Source organism: Protopterus annectens, chromosome 7.part0 (genome assembly GCF_019279795.1).
Source record: "Protopterus annectens isolate FY-2018-M chromosome 7.part0, PAN1.0, whole genome shotgun sequence".
NCBI classification, from domain to species: Eukaryota; Metazoa; Chordata; order Ceratodontiformes; family Protopteridae; genus Protopterus; species Protopterus annectens.
In genome coordinates this window covers 1,199,093,519-1,199,111,353 of record NC_056739.1, presented here as the reverse complement: position 1 = coordinate 1,199,111,353, position 17,835 = coordinate 1,199,093,519, and the positions used below count along the sequence as shown (strand labels likewise).

At 41.2% G+C, this 17,835-nt stretch overlaps 1 long non-coding RNA gene across 1 annotated transcript in view; it reads right to left on the bottom strand.

Moving 5' to 3' along the window:
* Positions 1-236: 236 nt before the first annotated feature.
* Positions 237-17,835, bottom strand: part of LOC122806962 — a 621,739-nt gene continuing 604,140 nt past the window's right edge. The window contains exon 4 of the long non-coding RNA XR_006365571.1: positions 237-2,219. This is a non-coding gene — a long non-coding RNA (uncharacterized LOC122806962). The remainder of the gene's footprint in view (positions 2,220-17,835) is intronic.

Sequence of the window (17,835 nt, the reverse complement as noted above, 5' to 3'; positions counted from 1 at the left end):
AATTATTTCGAACATTTTGAATGCTTTGCCACTTATTCAGTGACTGAAAAATCATTTAAACAAGTTTAAGTACCTTTGAGTAATCACTGACCTGTTTGCGAGTTGGCTCCTGCATACTTCTCCACTTTTAACTTAACTGCGTGTCTCATGGTTTGCGAGTTGCTTCAATTTCGGATCCCATTCTGACACTATGTCATATGTCTCTTGTATTCAAATGAGACACAGAGTCACTTTGATGGGTTCAAGTTGTTTATTGTACATAAACACATCAGGAGCTGTTACTGGAACATGTACTTAAGTTAAATGACTGGCTCATTACTTCAAACACACTCGCACGTGCATCTCCATTCGGGACTGCATTCACTCTGGCTGACTGTATAAAATGGCAATGATCTTGCACATGCTCAGTAACTTATATGCACGTGCTATCTAGCTACAGTGGATGACTAGGTACACTATATACACAATGATCTACAACTTGCTAACTGTATGATATTAAAACGGATGTTTTACCATACATCTGCTGTCTATAAACATGTAAATATTGCTGTCAAAATATGGTTACGTCTGCCAATACACTTGACTGCTCCAAATGTAGAGCTAAAATTATGAACATACATCAGTTTATAATTACAACTGCCTTAAGCATGAGTCCTGGCTAAAAAGGGTCTTTTGGCCAGTTCACTTACTAAGCTAACAAAATTAATCACTTACCTGGTTAAAAAAGTAAACAAATAAAAATAGGTTTCCCATCTTAGGCAGGGATTATTTTAGACATGATTAAAGCTGTAGTTACCACAGATCTTAACAATAGACATCCCGTTTCATGTCGGAGAACAGGCATAGTCTACTGTATAAACTTCACAGGTCTAATCAGTTCTTTCCATGCAAGAAAGTTTAATTTTGCTTGTTAATTTGTTTTAAAGCATATGAGACTTACCTTGGTTTGAAAGTAATGGGAAGTACAATGTTATCCATATAGATAACTTTGAAACAGTGCACTAACATGTTTTTGCAAAACATGTAAGACATTCTCCATGTGTCAGATAAGTTATTGCAATATTCTGCCTTATATCCAGTTGTCCTGCAAATTTGTTCTGCAACTGGTAGTAACGCTCAAGAACAGCTATAAGATGGGTAGACACTAAGATATCTACCCCATGTAATTTATATGTTTTTAAAGCAGTCCTTCATTCTGAAAGTCCCGATACTTTTACGTTTTTCCGTAATATTATATCATTTGTATTATACATGACAGTGACACAGTGACCTCAGTCTACCTCAAATAAGTTTTGTCACTTCCTTTTAATGGCAGCAGGTAATTTTGAGATGGCCAGGATTCCCGACTATGCAATTAACCCATTCTCTCATATTGTCTCTGTCATATATATGGCCTAGATTACTTTTAGGGCAGTGCTGTTTACTTTCAACATTTTAATTTGGGTTTGTTTTTGCAACTTTGTCAGTAGTTTACATCTGAAATCTATATTATTCTCCGTGCAGTGTTTAACATTAGGACAAGACAACTCAGAATGATTACATTTTTCATTGTTACATTTGAATTCATGTTGTTGCTCCTTTCCACCACATATATAACATTCTTTAAACATACTTTGTTTCTTTTCCAAATAGCATCTGGGTATCAGATTTATCTCTGCATTTCTGCTAGAAGTATCATTTACATACTTGTGTAAATCCAAAAGTCTTCTGCAGCAGCTTTTGGCAAATCACTTGGAGTCTAACTTAAGCCATTTCAAATGTTTTTCCAAAATTTACATCTAGTTTTGCAGCCGGCTATCTTCACTAAATGGCATCACATAAATTTATCACAGACAAATCTGTTTTACAACATTTCTTGTGAAATAGTACAGAAATTCAGTCTTGTGTTAATGTCTTTCAGATAGGTACCATACTCAATATCAGATTCCTTAGCTTTCCTATTATAATAATTAGAAATGAAATGATACATAATTATGCTTCATTTGGATTAAAATGATCTATTTTATCAAATTAAATAGCTTTGCAAATATTTTAGTGTCCACTCTTCCAAAAGCACTTAATGAAAGTAACTTATTTTTTTCTTATGGCTCTATACTATTGACTAGGACAAGACAATACTTCACAGCAGTCTTTCCAGCTTTGAATATGGGCATTGAAACAAACGGTATTTCCTGTGACATTGTTATATGGCAGCCTGTGTCTGCAACAGTCGGAAAAACCTGGAAACAACACAAACATGAATAAAATGAACATGATAACAAACAGCAGCAAATGCATATTCAGATTCACACAGGAAAGCAGACTGGAGCTTCTTACACCTAAAAACAAAACATAGACGTAGACCAGTTTAGACAAACTAGGCAAAGGACAGGACAGGAAAGACAATTGGCTTGAAGGAACCTTGTTTTATTCATTTATTACACCTTAAAAAGATGACACCATCACTGCCATCTCAACAGCCTTTATTCATTTATAATTAGTGAATACTCCAGAAGGTCCAGAAAAAAATAATCAAATTCTTCTACACTTTTTGGGATTTACCCCATGCAAACATCTGCAAAACCACATTTTAATGAAATCTACATGGGGAGAATTACCCACTAAATGTGTGTGCCACTAGCTAAAGACATAGTTTAAAGCCACAGAGAGCATACCAACAGTGCAAGGTTACAATGCCTTCCACAAATTTAGGCCAGCTACTTCACAGGCAGGGACTAAAGGTGAAGGTGTCTCAGTTTACATCAAAAATAAATATACCTCAAGGCTGCTCGAACAGGATGACGCACCTGAGCTTCATGTTCAAATCACCATAGGGAAAATACCATACAATTTCCTTGCAAGTTATATGTTCCCCCTCTATGACCCAGGAAACCCATACCATGTATTTAAACTTATTAACACTCAACATCCAACCCAATACCATATTTATGGGCAACTTTAATTACTCCACTATTAACTGGGAATCATATATGACACCAAACATACACGCACAAATATTTCTGAATTTTGTAAACACAAACACCCAGGACCACACTGTCAATACACCAACAAAGGGTACAACTATACTGGATATGGTCCTCACTAATATGGGAAAGTGCTGCACACTCCCTAGTGCAATGTCTTCTCTGGTAAGGTCAGACCACAAAATGGTCTTCTTTTGAAGTAAAAACAAAAACCTGGAATCCCAGCTAACCCTGGAATATTCAGGAACTACACTAAGGTTAACTTCCTACTATTAAGTGATAACCTGGCAAAGCTTCAAGCACCCGTAAAACCTGAGAAGACTGCTGCCTACACAGAACTGTTCACAGAAACCCTATACAAGCATGTTAACAGCTGAATAGAAGCAATTGTTCCCACCAGGAAGAAGTACAGAACTAACTCAAAAAACAAGCCACACTGGTGGAATCATAAAATCAACAGGCTGTATAGCATTAGGAAGAAAATCAGGGCAAAAATTAGGAGGTGCAGCACCCAGTAGGATCAAACCACTCTCATCAAACTAAACAAACAGCTCAGAGGACAAATAAAGTCTGCCAAAGACAAATCTGAGATAAATTTGGCCTCCCATGCCAAGGACAACCAGAAGGCATTCTTTAGATATGTCCTTAACCTCAAGGGCAATACACAATTGTGTGCTAAGCCCATTATAAATGGAGCCACCTATATTGAGCCAGAAGATATAACAAACCTACTGACTGACAAACTGAGCTCCAAGTTTACTCCTCTCTCCCTATCAACCTTCCCTCAGGTTATACCGTCAAGTATAACTCACCCCGCTATCACTAGGAAACAGGTCCTTAATGCTCTCTCTAAGGCCAAAAACACTGCATCAATGGGCCCAGACAATATCACAAGATGCCTTCTAAATAGCATGAAACATGATTTATTAGGCAGTCTAGAATTGCTATTTAACTGTAGCCTGCAAACAGGCTTTGTGCCTTATTCACAGTGTATATTCAGGAACAACAATTGCTTCAGATTGCAAAAAACCTATCAGGATGGAACATACTAGACATTGTTTGTGTTCCCAAAGAAATTACTGTAACTTCAAGTCAAGTTTTACCACCACTGATGTGCAGTGATCATGGAGTTATAAAGGTTAATTTGTTGCTAGATAATTCTGCCAAACTGAAATCTAAACTAATGCACAGAAGGTGAATTACAGATTACATGGAAGCAAAACAGTCACTATGTAAAACTAACTGGAGAGAGCTGTGTTCAGTGGAAAAACTGCAAATGGAATGTGGAAAGTTTTGAAAGAGAAAGTGTTTGAGTGCAAAAAAATAAAAAAAAAAAATGTTTAACATCAGGATCTAGTCATACAACATCAGGGGAATACATTTCCAAAAGAACAAGATATCTGATTAAGGTGAGAGACAAAAAAATATAAGAAATAGAAGAGAGGTCAAACTACAACTTTAAAAACTGAAATAAACAAGCTGGACAAACAGATTAAGCATAGTGAGGGACAAGATCAAGATAAATTTGAAGAAAATGTATATAAAGATACTAAGCATAATAGGAAACCTTTTTATAGATACATAAGATGTTGAAGGAGTAAAGACACACAAATTGATAAACTCTGTGCAGATTCTAAAATTTATTTTCAGACACAACAGATTATAGATATATTTACAAAATCTTATAATGCAAAACACTTTGGCTCCACAAAAGGGGTGGTAAGTTGTCCTAGTGACATCCAGGAAACCCCAGATACTAGAATCAAATTAGATTATATTGAAAAAGAACTGCACAACCTGGATCCAAACAAAGCACAAGGAGGAGATGGAATTAGTAACAACGACCTGAGAACACTCAGCAAGAACTTACAGTACCATTATATCTGTTATTCACTGGGTCATATAAATATGGGGAGATTCCTCAAGATTGGGGACATGCGCTTATTAAACCTGTTTTTAAGGGAAAGGGGAGTAGGACAAACCCAGAGTCATATAGACCCTTAAGACTACTTTCATGTTGTGGAAAAATAATGGAAAAGGTAATACTGGATAGGTTATTGTCAGAACTGGATATGTTGGGACTTGAAACCACATATCAGCATGCATATGTTGAAAACAGCTCTATTACCACCTGTAACATGATGTTCTATGACAATATAATAACAGCTATGAATGAAAATTGTGCTGTGATGTAATTTATATAGGTTTAACTTCAGCATTTGACAGGGTCATACACATAACACTGATCAATTAATTAGTACAACTAGGTATGAATGCACTCTTGATAAGATAGATAGCTGCATGGCTTACAAATAGGACATGGCAAGTATCATGCAGCAACTGGACAGGTGAAATCCTTGGTTACAGTCAGGGTGTCCCGCAGGGGTCTGTCCCAGGCCCTTACTTGTTTAGATTGTATCTTTCAGACCTAACTTTTTCATCTGAGGTGTTCTACAGTCTATATGCAGATGAGCTGAAATTGGGTAAACTGATTACATGTGTTACAGATAAGGCATGTCTGCAAAATAACTTGACTAAATTGACCATTTGGGCACAGAAGAATAATATGCTGATAAATACACGGAAAACTAAGCATATGAGATTTGGTAGGCATAAATTGAAAGGTGAGTATTTAATACAGCACACAGTGATTGAAACTGTAGACTCATTTAAGGACCTGGGTATATGGGTAGATTCAGCTATGAGTTTTTCTAATCATATCAACCATTTGGTTAATGATAGTTATAGAACTATAGGTTGTATAAAAAGATTTACAAAGTCTAGGAAATCAAAAATGATGAAGTCATTGTTTGTTAGTTACATTAGACCCAAACTTGAGCATGGAATAACAATATGGAAACCCTATAAGAAAACAAGCACGAGTAAACTAGAAAGAGTACAATGGAAATATATCAAGGGTATCCATAGATGTGAAAAAAGAAGTTATGTCTTACCATAATGTTCCATCTGTGTTGTTCATCGTCATTCATTCATTACATGTGGGTTCGGAGCTGATCCTCAGTTCCAACTCGGCCTTTTTTCCAAGCTCCTGCCAGCCTTTCCCAGAGTCCCTTCTCCACATTACCTCAGATTGAGTTTGCCTAGAAGACAGGACAGATTATAAAGAGAAACCAGAGGCTTTCCCTGAGCAACTTCCTTATCAGAATTAAGGACCATAAGTGAACCTCAAGAGTCTTAGGTGGGGGAAGGTGGGAGGGATTGTAATGAATGAATGAAGATGAACAACACAGATGGAATGTTATGGCAAGACATAACTTCTTTATCTGATGTTGTTAATCTTCATTCATTCCTTACATGTGAGGCAAAGTTCCTAGCTACCTTGTTTCCTGGGAGGCCTTATGGAAGAATGTTCCTGAGTACCATTGAATCAAAAGCAGGTCTTCCCCTGGAGACCATGTCCAATTTGTAATGTGTGATAAAGGTATGAGAAGAGGCCCATGCTGCTGTTGCGCAAATGTCATCCATGGAAGCTCTTGCATGAAAAGCTACAGAGGTTGACACTGACCTTGTGGAATATGCCTTGATCCAAGAAGGAATAGCAACTTTGTTATAATGATATACATAGGTGATGGAATCTCTTAGCCACTTAGACAAGGTAACCTTAGAAACTGATTTTCACATTTTGGGACCAGAATAGGAGATGAAAAGTTGGTCAGACTTTCTGACAGACTTTGTCCGATCAAGATAAAAATGCAATTGTCTGTGGATATCGAGTAAATGCAAGGTGTACTCCCCTTTATTAGCAAAATTTGGAAAGAAAACTGGCAGGTCTATCATTTGGTTAACAGTTAGGTCAGAAATCACTTTTGGTAAAAAGGAGGGATTTGTCCATAGGGATACTCTGTTTTTATGAAAAACTAGATATGGACGATTCACACACAAAGGTTGTATTTCTGAAATACATCTAGCTCACATAATGTCTACCATGAACAAGGTTTTCCAAGACAGGAATTTCAGATCACAGTCAGCTGCAGGCTCAAATGGGGAACTGGTTATAGATTGGAGGACCAAGGTCAAATCCCAAGGCTCAACTGGCTGCTTCAAAGGGGGCCTGATACGTAAGACTCCCTTCAGAAAAATTTTACATAATCGATGAGAAATTAGAGAGGAGCCATCAAACCCATTATGGTAGTTGGATATTGCAGAGAGATGGACTCGGATTGAAGAGACTGTAGCCGCAGATTCAAGAAGGTTAGATATTCTAAGACTGTAGATACTTGTACCGAAAAAGGACATAATTCCTTTTTGCGACACCAGATAGTAAATCGCTTCCATTTACTAAAGTAAAGCCTCCTGCTGGATGGTCTACGAGAAGCCAGAAGTATATGACGGACAGGAGAGGATAGGTTACTTTGCCTGGCAATCAATGGAAGTGGAGAAACCAAGCTGTCAGCTTGAGGCCCACTATATTTGGGTGAATCAGACCCTGTGTATGTGATACCAGGTCTGGAGTTGGATCCAGACTCCAGGGTTGATGAATTAAATGAGGCCATAGGAAGGGGAACCAAATTTGTTGAGGCCAACAGAGGGCAATGAGGATTACTCCGCTTCTCAACCAAAGAGCCTTCTTCAAGAATTGTGGGATCAGAGGGAAAGGAGGATAAGCACAGAGGAGACCTGCGGGCCAGTCGTGTAGGAGACCGTCCCTCAGGGACTCCCCCTGTGGGGGAATTAGTGCAAAGTAGCTGAGGCATTTGTGATTTGTGGAGGAAGCGAACAGGTCACAGCAAGGCTGGCCCTAGCGATTGAAAATCTCTGTCACCACTACTGGATTGAGGGACCACTCGTGAGGCAGGAGAATGCTAGTGAACTTGTCTGCAATCATGTTGGAATCCACGGGCATGTTCATTACTAGTAGAAAGTGACTGGAAGCTAGTGCCCACTGCCAGATTCTCATGGTTTCTTGACATAACGGGTAGGATCTGGGTGCCCCCATTTTTTATGTACCAGACTACGGATATGTTGTCTGACTGAATGGCAATCATTCCTGAAGGGAGGACAGAGTGGAATGCTTGCAACGCAAGAAGCACTACCCTCAGTTGTAGAACATTGATATGCAAGTTGGCCTCCAAGGGTGACCAAGTACCTTGGACTATCTGTCCCTGGTAATGGCCCCCCCACCCAATCAGGGAGGCATCTATGGTCACTGCGGCTCTGGGTTGTTAAGGGGAGAAAGGACAGCTCTATAGCTTTTGGTCTGGCTGCATCCACCACAGGAGATCTTGCTTGCACTGGTTGATTATCCTGATCTGGTAAGACATGGGTAGGTCCAAGGGAACCCACTGTGTTATCAGTAACCACTGGAGAAGTATCATGTGTAATCTCGCTAAACGAACCATCGTAATGGAGGCTGCCATGAACAATAAGAGTTGAAGAACTGCTCAGGCCGACACTTTCATCTGGTTCAATATCACTTGGAGCTGCAGTCTGAGTCTCTGTAGCCTGTGAGGGGGAAGGAAAACTCCACAAAGCTGTGTATCAGATTCTGTCCTATGAATTCTAGTTGTCGAGATGAGTTGATGCTTGTTTGTGGCAGTAAGAAGCCAATCGTCCAGATATGGAAACACCCGGAATCCTTGCAGTCTCAAGTGAGCTGTCACCACTGCCATGCATTTGGTAAACACCCTGGGGGCTGTAGAGAGGCCAAAGGGCAGTGCACAAAATTGGTAATGAATGGCTCCCAGCCACAAGTTCAGAAATCTTCTGGAGCATTTGTCCATTTTTATGTGGTAATATGCATCCTGAAGATCTATAGAGCGTATCCAATTGTCTTTTCCTAAAAAGGGGAGTATAGACTGTACCATGACCATCCAGAACTTTACTTGCTTGACAAATTTGTTTAGGATGCTGAGGTCCAGAACTGGCCTCCCATCCTCTATTTGTTTTGACATGAAAACTAGTCTTTAGTAAAACCCAGATTCTATCTGGTCTGGGGGAACTGCTTGGATGACTCTTTTTTGAAGCAGCTTTTGAATTTCTATAGCTGCAAATTCCCTTTGACTGGGTGGAATGTTGGGAATGCGCCTTAACGGCTTTGACATCGAGTTGAAAGGAATGTGATATCTTCTGGTTATTACTGTATGCACCCAAGAATCTGTAGTAATTTCCTGCCAGGCAAAGTGGTGCAGAGAGAGAAGCCCCCGACTGCTTCCAGAGGCAAGCAATCGGGCACTCCTCAGGAGTGCTGATAGGGCTGCCCGGAGAAAGAATCCCTGGACCCCTGGTTATGTGGACCCCCTCTGCTTCTGAAGGGGCATCTTCCATTTGTATTACCCCCTCTGCCCCAGGGGGGAAATTCACCACATGTGTCAAGGAAAGGCCCTTGGGATTTATTGTACCACAGTGTACCACTCCTCTAGTTCCTGGAATAGGGTCTCTGAGGAGTGGAAAAATGGACACCCATGGCAGACAAGGTCTTACCATCCTTCTCACACCTGGCTAACATATCCTTAACCTTAGGGCCAAGCAGAGATATAGCCTCTATGGGGGCAGTAAAGAAGGAAGACTTGAAGGGGTCTGCAAAATCACATAACCACATCCAGGAGTGGCTTCTAGCTACAGCATTAGCATCTGTTGCTCTCACCGCCCCTTTGGATGAGTGTGAAATCAACCTCATGGACGAATTTGAAATGGATCCAGGATATCAAGCTGTGAGGTGACTTCGTCTCGCACCTCATCAGAGACTGCTACTGCCAGCATTTCTGAGAGTTCCATAATCAAGTCTCTCTGAAGTCACATCAAATGTGCCAAATAGTTTATAAACCGAATAGCAAAGGTCACTGAAGAAAATATCTGCTACCCAAGTCTATCACCTGAGATTCCCTGTTCAGAGGATGGACAGCAATGCTCTCTTTGGTGAGCTCCTTCTTTGTAGCTGCCGCCACAACCATAGCATCCACTGGGAGGCCCTTTGACCAGTGGGGATTATCTGTAGGAGGTGATAGGATCTTACCTTGCCTATGGGGAACCGGTTCAATTGCATCAGGAGTTTTCCATGCCTGCTGCACAATGAACTGGACAAGCTCATCTGCGGGGGGGTCCACCCAGGAGGTAGAAGGCCGGGCCCGGAAAGCCTGCAAGAATACGTTCTCCTCGGAGGAAGGGGTGCTGGACTTCCAACTGCCCCGCTGTTTAAGGATCTCCACGATATCTGCAAAGGAGACATCATCGGGGGTGAACATGGGGATGCTTCCCTGTCATTGTAGTCTGTATCTTTGGTCAATGATTCCTCTGGGGAAGCAATGTGCTTCCTCTTGCAGTTTCTCTTGCAAGGAACCTCCTCAAGGGGAGCATTAGAGGAGGAACCCGCAGAGGGGGAACCTAGCTGAAGGGTGTTCTTGAGGCTCTCAAGCCCAGTGTCCAGTAGCAGTGAGTTGTGGAAGCTGTGGTGCAGAGGCAGGATGAGGGTGTATCTCCGATGCCGGTGGATCCAACTGTGATCCTGCGGTGGCTAGTGCTCTCTCCATTGCTTGGAAGGCAGGACTCCCCAAGGAGGGATGGGAGCCTGGAACCGAAAGAGACAAACTCAGAACCAGGGTCACATCCCACCCCAAAGGATCCGCCGCCAAGGAGTGAGCTACAGGAGGAAATGGGCCTAACAAGGTGACTGGCAATGAGATCAGCGCAGGGAAGGTAGGTGCTGTACCCAGGTACATGGTGCTGACAGGCCAGTGTCAGACCTGAGGAAGGCCTGGCTCCAGAGTAGACTCAGGCCAAAGAGAAGTCTCCAGCACCGAGATCAGGTCTACCATCGGCGCAGAAGCATCTGGAACCAGGGTTGCAGTCTGTGACAGTTCTTCCAAAACCTGCAAGGAGGTCAGAGGAGGAAAGTATTATGGGGTCCTTGGAGCAGAACCCTCGGCTCAAGAAGGGAGGGAGGATTTAACTGGTGTAGGAATGCCTCTGGCCACTAACAGCTGGTCCACCAATCCCACTACATCCAATTGGAGGAACAAGTGGATAACCCCAATGGTGACACAGGAAATTCCAGAAAGGGGCTGTACTGTTGATCATAGAAGGGGTCCACCGAGGGGGAGTATCTGGTCCTAGGAAGTGTATCACCACTCTGTGCTAAGCCAGAATGGCCAGTATGAAGTTCGGGGGGGGGGGGGTGACCAGGTCTTGGATGACTATTGTTGGCACAGAAGGGTGAGTCGGTGCCGAAGTAGACATTACAGAAGTTGTCAGTGCCGTGGTTGGTACAGTCAGAATGATCAGTGCCGAATGAGGGATGGGTGGCACCGATACAGTAGTATCTTTTGGAGCTGATGTCAGAGCTGAGGTAGTTTGTTTAGACCTTGGAGCTGACAACTCTTTAAGAGATAACTTAGGCACCTTAGGTCTCAGTTCCAATATTTTGGCCTCATGAAGAGAAGAAGGTAAAGATTTACTCCTCTTTTTGTATTCTTTTTTGGAAGGTGGAGAGGCCTCCGACTCAGACATCACCTCCACAAAAGGAGATTTCAGTAAGCCAGCAAGCATAAGTTTATTTTTACGGTCTGTGAACGTGTGGGAGCTAAAACCCCTACAAATGTCACAAGGAGGTTTCTCAGAGAGGTGAGGCACCCCCAAACAAAATACACATTCAACATGGCTCTCCACATTTGGCATTTTTCTGTCACATTTACCACATCTCTTAAAACCAGCGGTTCCTTTTTCTCTGACATATTGAGCAATTCAACAACAACAACAAGAACCGCAACAAGATACTAATGGGAAAAAATATAAAAACTTAAATTTTTTTTTTTTGGATACAAAATGGGAAAGAGTAAATACCAGCTATGGTAAAGTAAAAATACCCAGATGGGTAAAAGGAGAAAGAAGTACCAACAATGATACAAAGAATACCAAACTGGTAAAAAGAGAAAAATTGGAATGATACCAAGAAAAAGGTTCGACAGGAAGAAAAAACAACTAATGAAAACTTTGAAAATATATATATATATATATATTGAAATAGCGTTTACGTTTTCTTTGGATTTGTTCTTCTGCATCAATGAATTAAGTGTTCCGTTTGTTAGCTGGTGGACTGTTTCCGTGGTTTTTGGGATTTACTGATATATATATATATATATATATATATATACATATAAACTTCAAAACATATTAGTTACTTAGCCGAGAAGTGTCTCACACGTCTTGTTTCATACGCAGCAAAAGAGATCTGAGGTAATGTGGAGAAGGGCACTATGGGAAAGACTTAGCTTGAGAGTTTCTGGCTGGCACTGGCTTGGAAAAACAGCTGAGTCAGAACCGAGGATTGGCTCAGAACCCACATGTAAGGAATGAATGAAGATTAACAACATCAGATTTTAAGTTATTATAAAAGACTAAAATATCTGAACTTGTACAGTGTCTCTTACAGATATTTAAGAGGAGATCTTATTCAGGTATATAGGACATTTAGTAACAACTACCTCTGGGAATGTTTGGGATTAACAGAAAGTACTAGAGAATCATCAGACAACTTGTGTAGAAGATTCTATAGGAATGAGAAGTGTACTAATTGGTTCTCTGCCAGAGTAGCTGATGCATGGAACAGACTACCAAATTACATTAAAGCAAGAACTAGTTTAAATATTTTTTAAGAACAGCCTGGATACTTATTATGAGAATAAGTGTTTTGGTTATGGGAATAAGTGTTTTGGTATACTGGCAAGCTAGAAGGGCATTAATGCCCATGCTTGAAATATTTGCATGTATATATGTATGTATGTATGTATGAGTTGAGAACAGCAACGGTCATCCCTCTGCACAAAGTTGGGCCATCTACAGACCCTGGAAGCTACAGACCCATAAGTCTCACTAGTTTCATATGCAAAGCTGTGGAAAGAATTATCATGGAAACAATCAGAAATGACATAGGAAACCTTCAATCACTGGACCCAACCCAATTTGGTTTCATCAAGGGCAGGTCATGCCTACTCAACCTGCTGGACTTTTTTGAGAAAGTTACCAAAGAAGTGGATGAGAGCAAAATGGTTCACACTGCCTACCTTGACCTGGCCAAGGCATATGACACAATCCTCCACTCTGGCATTGTTGACAAATTTATAGGTTATGTACAAACCCTTATGTAACCTGGTGGATAGCCAACTGGCTAACAGATAGGACCCAAGAAGTTAGAACTGGGGATTCCACCTCTACAAAGAGGCCAGTCAAGAGGAGTCCCTCAAGGATCAGTCCTTGGCCCACTCCTTTTTGGCATTCACTTTTCTGAACTAAAGGCCAATGTCAATGGTCTCTGGCTGACTAAATTTGCAGATGATTGCAAATTAGGAGCTGTCATTGAATCACCCCCCAACATAAATGTTCTCCAGGAAGGGTTGACACAGACAAACAGCTGATGACAGAGCCATAGACTAAAACAGAATGCCAAGAATTGCATAATAATATCCTTTGGGAAACCATTCACCCCTGGTAACTATCATATAGACAACACACCCCTAAGAGTTGACCCAGTAGTCAGGGACTTGGGGACAGGGGACACACATAGACAGTAATATAGCCTTTGACCATCACTTGTCTATAATAGTGAGGAAATCATTCTGTGTTGTGCAACTCATGAACAAAGATATGGCCTCTAGGTCAAAGGAAGTCATTGTTCCACTGTATACAACATTCATCAGACCTACCATTGAGTACAATGTCCCCTTTGGTATGCACCTAGCCAGGTATATCCAACAACTGGAACAGCCACAGAGGTTTCTTACTAAATGAATACAGGGCATAAATAACATGTCCTGTGCAGACCGCCTCAAGACCCTATCCCTGTATTCTGTCTCCTAGAGGCTGTTGAGGGGAGATCTATGCCTGGCATACAAGGCATTGTCAGACCCCACTCTGATGGACCTCCTGTATATATGCAAAACAAATATCACCAAAATTACCCATTCTAAAGACTTAAACCTTGCCTGTGATATAAATAGGACCTGCTGGACAGACAGGCATGTATCTCAGGGATTACTCCTTCTCTAGAACAGGGTCCCCATGCATGTGAAGCAGAGTTCCTCCCTAACCAAAGTGTAACTTGGACAATCGGATGGGGAACAGGAAATCCATCCATAAGTTGGCAGCTATGTCTCTAATAGACACAGGCAGCCTGTAATTAGCTCATCTCCAGGCCCCTGCTTGTAAATGTTTCAGTTCCCAAGTCCCTGCCTATAAATGTTTCAGTTCCCAAGCCCCTGGTTATACTTATCAAGGGTACCAGAACTTGTCAGAGATTTGGTATGCATGGCTAGGCTTAAAATGGGAGTTGTTGTCATTAGCCTAGTAAACACCTAAGAGCCTATGAACCTATAAAACTCCTCAATATTTCCCCAAAAGCTGTCATATTAAATTAGTGCTGGAACTATACTTAGTAACAAAAGTACACTTCTAGCAATCAGACATCCTTCCTGAGCTCAGATGTGTAGTATTCCAGCTGTCATCCTAATTATTTTAAAATTAATATCCTGAAGGGGTTTTATGCCATTAGGTAAAAGGTATCACTGATGACTGTCAGTTCTTTATACAGTGTGGGGGAATGGTCCATCGATCTAAAATAAGAGGCCTACATATTTATTTATTTATTTTATTTATTTATATTTGTTTACCAGCGTAGTGCACTCATCTCAATGGACCACTTGCAGGCACAGCCCAGGTGAATACATCACATAAGAAATGAACAAAATATATTTAGAGATACAAGTGTATGCTATAAAACATATACATTTTTACAGATGCAGGAATATGGTACAACATTTAGTTCAAGAAGTAATTTACAAAGTCAAAGCATGGATGGAAAATGGAATTATGCTTAGCAGAGCTTTATGGATAAGATGTATCCCTAATGACTGAGATGGCTTATGCTACAGGTATAGTAGTATATTATTATACAGAGAGGTATGAAGACAAGAAAGGATACCTTTGGGGAGAAGACAGAGAAATGGAGATAAAGTCATGCCAAGGAAAGAAGAGTAGAAAGAAGTGTGAGAGAGATGCGGAGATAGATTCCTGTCCCAGAGACTTCCCCTACTCTGGAACAAATTACCTATTCATGTCAAGCAAAGCTCCTCATTGGCTCTCTTTAAGAAAAATCTTGACAACTGGATGGGAAATAGAAAATTCATCCCGGGGATCACTTCTGGGGCACTGCTTGACAGGGGCACAGGCAAATAATTTTCTTGGGTGGCGAAAGCCAGGGAACCTTTTTGGCTAGGCTTTTATAGGCCCCAGGGCTGATAGCCTAGTACCTATCTATGAACATATAAGTGAAGAAGGACGAATGAGAGGCAGTAAGTGAGGGGGTGGCAAGATGAGATAAGGAAGGATGGAATAGGGATAAAGGGGTGAGAGGCTCAAAGGAATTCAGAAAGAATTCCAGTGGTAGCAGTAGGAGCTGCAGTAAAAGGGTCTGTTTACAAGATGAGTAGATTTGTGATCCAGGAACATGTTAACCACAATAACTAAAGACATCATTATCAGCTAATTTGATGAATCTCTGAATCACCTTTAAGTACAGCAAATGTAAGTCAACACAGTCCTGCAGTAGTTAATGCTGGTGGCCTATGCATCATGTTGGCACAGGCACTGTCTATTCATCTTCCTTCACACATACACGCATTCAAAGACATGAACACACGCACACACGCATACACGCGCACACGCACACACGCACACACACACACACACACACACACACACACACACACACACACGTCTTACCATTCATGAGTTATCAGATGTTCCTGATGTCATTTTTGTATTTTTTAGTCTTTGTCCTCATAAATCACAGATATTTACAGTAAGTCAATAATGCCTAACACTAGAATTTCATTCAAAAATTTAGGAGTGAATTGGATGAAGTAGTGGAGAGTGCACCCATGGGTGAGAGATTGGTGATTGGGAACAGATTTCCGTGGGCATGTTGGTGAAGGGAACAAAGGGGGTGAGGAGGTGAAGGGAAGGTATGGTGTCAAGGAGAGGAATGTAGAAGGTCAGATGGTACTGGATTTTATGAAAAGTATGGACATGCCTGTGGTGAATACGTATTTTAAGAAGAGGGAGGAGCATAGGGTGACATACAAGAGTGGAGGAAGATGCACACAGGTGGATTAGCAGGAGAGCCAATCTGAAGGAGACTGGAGACTGCAAAATGGTGACAAGGTAAAACATAGTTAGGCAGCATAGGATGGTGGTCTGTAGGATGACACTGGTGATCAAGAAGAGGAGGAGGAGAGTGAGAGCTGTGCCAAGGATCAAATGGTGGAAGTTGAAAAAGAATAACTGTAAGGTAGAGTTCAGGGAAGAGTTAAGACAGGCACTTGATGGCAGTGAAGAGTTACCAGACTGCTGGAAAGCCACAGCAGAGATAAGGGAGACAGCTAGAAAGCTTCTTGGTGTGACATCTGGACAGAGGAAGGAGGACAAGGAGACCTGGTGATGGAATGAGGAAGTACAGGAGAGTGCACTGAGGAAGAGGTTGGTGAAGCAGAAGTGGGATTGTCAGAGAAATTAAGAAAGTAGACAGGAGTACAAGGAGATGAGGTGTATGGTGAAGAGAGAGTTGGTGAAGGTTAAGGATAAGGTGTATGGTGATTTGCATGAGAGGTTGGAAACTAAGGAGGGATAAAAGGACCTGTACCGATTGGCTAGACAGTAGGACCGAGCTTGGAAAGATGCGCAGCAGGTTAGGGTGATAAAGGATAACTAGGGAAACATACTCACAAGTGAGGAGAGTGTGTTGAGCAGGTGGAAAGAATACTTTGAGGGGCTCATAAATGAAGAGAATGAGAGAGAGAGAGAGTGAAGAATGGATGCTGTGAGGGTAGTCAATCAGGAAGTGCAAAGGATTACCAAGGAGGAAGTAAGGACAGCCATGAAGAGGATGAAGAATGGAAAGGCTGTTGGCCCAGATAACATACCTGTGGAAGCATGGAGGTGTTTAGGAGAGATGGCAGTGGGGTTTTTAACCAGCTTGTTTAACAAAATCTTGGAAAGTGAGAGGATGCCTGAGGAATGGAAAAGAAGTATATTGGTACTGATTTTTAATAATAAGGGTGATGTGCACAGCTGTAGTAACCACAGAGGGATACAATTGATCAGTCACAGCATGAAGTTATAGGAAAGAGTAGTGGAAGCTAGGTTAAGAAAGTAGGTGATGATTAGTGATCAGCAGTATGATTTCATGCCAAGAAAGAGCACTACAAATGCAATGTTTGCTCTGAGGGTGTTGATGGAGAAGTATAGAAAATCCAAACAACAGCAGCCAGTACTTCAGATCAGCAAAACCATTTATTTAATATTATTTCATTAAGGAACAGACCGGTTTCGGCAACTTCATGCCATCATCAGTGTTAAAGCTCCAAACAACAATACCACATTAAAATATACACGTGATAGAACACCATTAGAGAATCACCACCCTTTTAAAGAGACAGCATCACTTCATTGAGCCCTAGTGAAAATAAAGACCCCAATCTCACTTTTCAGGAATATTCCTTATTATTCAAGGTACCATGCCAACCTAACTTATTACATGAAGCTAGATTAATCATGTCAATAATAGTGAAATTAAACACAGCAGAAGGATGTTTATATAATGTATTAGACAAGCATACATTTTCAATGTCACTCATATACTCAGAAATCCAATTTTTGAGTTGTCTGGACATCTGTCCCACATAAAAAGCTAAACATGTGCAAGTAGCTAAATATAGTATCCAGTCAGAGCAGCAGGTACCAAAACAAAGGATATCAAAAACTTTGGAGATATTTCTAGATGTAAATTGTTTTGTTTTTAAAACATACTTACATGCAGAACAATGTCCACATGGTTGCCAACCCACCACAGGGATGCAATCTATTG